Source organism: Myotis davidii, unplaced genomic scaffold (assembly GCF_000327345.1).
Source record: "Myotis davidii unplaced genomic scaffold, ASM32734v1 scaffold609, whole genome shotgun sequence".
NCBI classification, from domain to species: Eukaryota; Metazoa; Chordata; class Mammalia; order Chiroptera; family Vespertilionidae; genus Myotis; species Myotis davidii.
Genome location: NW_006300164.1, coordinates 2415207 through 2418223, shown reverse-complemented (window position 1 = coordinate 2418223; position 3017 = coordinate 2415207). Strand labels below are relative to the sequence as shown.

Genomic DNA, 3017 nt, shown 5'->3' with positions numbered 1-3017 from the left:
CTGGGGCCGGTGGGTAGAGGGCAAGGTCAGGAGGGCCGGTGGGGAGGCCGGGAGAGAGACAGAGTCAGCTGGGCGGCGGCCCCCTCCCTCCTGGTGTCCTTCCTCCCCACCCAGAGCCCGGGTGGCCGGGTGGGAGCGGCTGTGCTGGGACCTGCAGGCGTGGACACTGCAGGGGCGCTGCTGCTTCCCGTTAGGACAAGCCTCGCTGACAACATGGGGAGAACCCAGTCACCAGCGTTCGCCGCTGCTCCCCTGCGCTGCACTGGCACTGCCAGCAGCGGGCTTCACAGGGAGATCCCTGCCAGGCGAGGGGGGAGGGCCCTCGGGAGACACCCCCGCCCAGGGTCTCAGTAGCATCCGCATGCTCTGTTTCGTGTTCCTTGGCACGGAGCCGGGGTTCTCCTGGACTGAGGGGTGGCACGTGAATGCCGAACGGGCGGTCATGCCGGCCGCTTACACAGTTGGCTGAGCTCAGGCAGGTGGGTGAGCGGAGAGGCCCCGATGGGAGGTGCCTCCAGTGCCAGACACCCGGCCTGCGTGGGGGTCCAGCTGGTCGCTCACACCTGTGAGTCCCGGGCTCCCCGGGGAGTGGGAGCCCACCTGGAGCAGGGCTGTCACCTGCAGGGGCCCTAACGAAGGACCACAGACGGATGGATGGATGGACGGACGGATGGATGGACGGACTGGGGAGCTTAAAGTGACTGGAGGGGAATCTCTCTCAGCTCTGGAGACCAGAAGCCGTGCTCCCTCCGGAGGCCCTAGGGAAGGGTCCCCCTGCCTCTCCCAGCTCCTGGGGACCCCCAGGGTTCTTAGCCATGTCACTCCAGTCTCCGCCTGCGTCCTCCCATCGCCGTCTCTCCCGCGGGTCTGCCCTCTAATCTCCGCTGTCTTCCTCTTCTCGGGTCGCCCGGGGTGGCGTCTGGGCCCGGGGCTAAGCCAGGATGAGCGCTTTATCTCAGGCCCTTAACGGAGGCGCATCTGCAGGGACCCTGCTCCCTAATAAGGTCACGGTCCAGGTTCTGGGGGTGAGAGCCGCGGCCTGCCTTGAGCCATTGTCAGCCTCTGACAGCCAACCTGCCCCGAGTCCCCCACAGTAGCTCGGCACCACTCCTTCCCGGTGCTCCTGGCCTGCCCCACAGGCTCCGCGGGTCAGCGCGGGTCTGACCGGTCCTGCTGGGAGCAAGCACCCTGGGGGGCCGGGCTTGGAGCCCACCCCACCCCTCCCTTGGGAACTCCACGCCCGGGCCCATTCTTAGATGCCCTGAGCCTGAATCCTCACCCGCAAACTGGGGACGCCCTGCGTGTCGTGGCGAGAGGGTGTGGAGTGACGGGCGTGCGTGTTACGGCAGCTGCCTCCTCCCCACGCCCCGTGGCACCCCGAGTCCCGCGCAGCCTCAGCGGCTCAGCGCGGGGACTGTGCTCCGAGACTTTGAGGAACAAATGAATTCGATTTCTGGGTCGCGCTCCAGGCCAGGAGGCTCACGGTAAACGCCGGCTTCCCCTGCACTTCCTCTTGTGGAAGAAAATCTAATCTGGGACCTATTTCCATGAAAAATGTTGGTTTAATGCTAACAATGAAAACAAGTAAAACTGGGCCCCATGGAAAAAGCAACAGCCCAGGCAGCGCTGGCAGGCCGGGCGGGTGCAGTGGGCTCGGGGCTCCTCCCAGTCCCTGTCCTCCTGCCGCCTGGGCCTGCCTGGCACCCGCCCTCAGGACGCCGGCTGCTAGCAGGTACCACCGGCCCCTCGCTCCACACCCATACCCAGCTCGGCCTCGGCGTGGGCAGTGCCAGGGAGCTCCAGGCTCAGAGGGCTGCGTAACTGTCTGGGCGGCGGTGGGTTGAGTAGTGCCCCGCCCCTGTGAATGCGACCTCCTTTGGAAAAAGGGTCTTTGGAGATGTCATTAGGTTTAGGGTCTTGAGGTGAAGAGGCCATGTGGGGTGTCTATGTGGCCCCCCATACCATCGCGAGTGTCCTTATAAGAGGTAGATGGGAGGGAGGGGATTAAGTCACAGATGCACGGAGGAGGGGCCGTGTGGAGGTGGAGGCAGAGATGGCGCGATGCGGCCACAAGCCAAGGCCACCTGGCGCCGCCAGGAGCTGGGAGCGGCAGGAAGGACCCTCCCCTGGAGCCTGTGGAGGGAGTGAGGCCGTAGGACACCTGGATCTCAGATTCCCAGCCTCCACAACTCGAGAGAACACATGTCTGTCATTTTCATCGCCTGTTTGTGGTCTGTGATGACCAGGGCACAGACCAGGGCACTGTGATGGCCACAGGACAGGAGCTTCCTAAACAGTAAGCGTGGGTGTTTCCATGGAGGGGCGGGGGTGGCCAGGCATCGGAGCGGCTTCCGCTGGACAGGGAGGGGCCGGGGACACAGCCGAGGCCTCAGCACCACCATCCTGCAGGGACACAGGAGAGTCTGGATCCCCAGCGCCTCGTGTCATGGGAGCAGGGACCTCTCACCTCTGCGAGACGTCCTACCGTTTTCGCACGCGCCACCTTCCGCGGGGCACCCGTCTGCGCTCACAGGCCGAGGGGGGCGCTCACGGCCCCTTTTCCAGGCGACAAGCGGGTCAGAAGCCCTTTGCTCCAGCGCTGTGGACACTCGGTCTCCGAGGGGGAGCCCCGTGCCGCTCAGTGGGGAGGATCCACGGCCCGATGTGGGGGCTGTCGCAGGCCCCTGGAGTGCTGTTCGCGTCTGGGAGCAGCCGCTGACCGCCGGGCAGCTCTCATATCCAGGTGGTCTTTTCCAAGAGTTCACAGCGAGGAGTTTCCCAGCTGGCTTTTCCGGGGCTGCAAACCCAGCCTTTGTCTGTACAACATTCCCCGGGGCGGCCCAGCCTGGCGGCAGGAGGGTGTGTCTGAGCGACATTGTCCGAATGTCTCAGACTGGCTCTAAAGTCCTGCCTGACGGTGTCGTCCGGGGCCACTCTGCCTGGGGTCCCCCTCCTCCGCCAAGTTCACCGGGCCCGACAGGAACGCGGGGGCCCGGGAGGCAGCCTCGGGGGGCTGC

General features: G+C 65.5%; 1 long non-coding RNA gene across 1 annotated transcript in view; it reads left to right on the top strand.

Annotated features, from left to right (window-relative positions):
* Nucleotides 1-1920, top strand: part of LOC107185097 — a 13002-nt gene extending 11082 nt beyond the window's left edge. Inside the window, exon 3 of the long non-coding RNA XR_001516013.1 lies at nucleotides 1908-1920. This is a non-coding gene — a long non-coding RNA (uncharacterized LOC107185097). The remainder of the gene's footprint in view (nucleotides 1-1907) is intronic.
* The last annotated feature ends 1097 nt before the right edge of the window (nucleotides 1921-3017 follow it).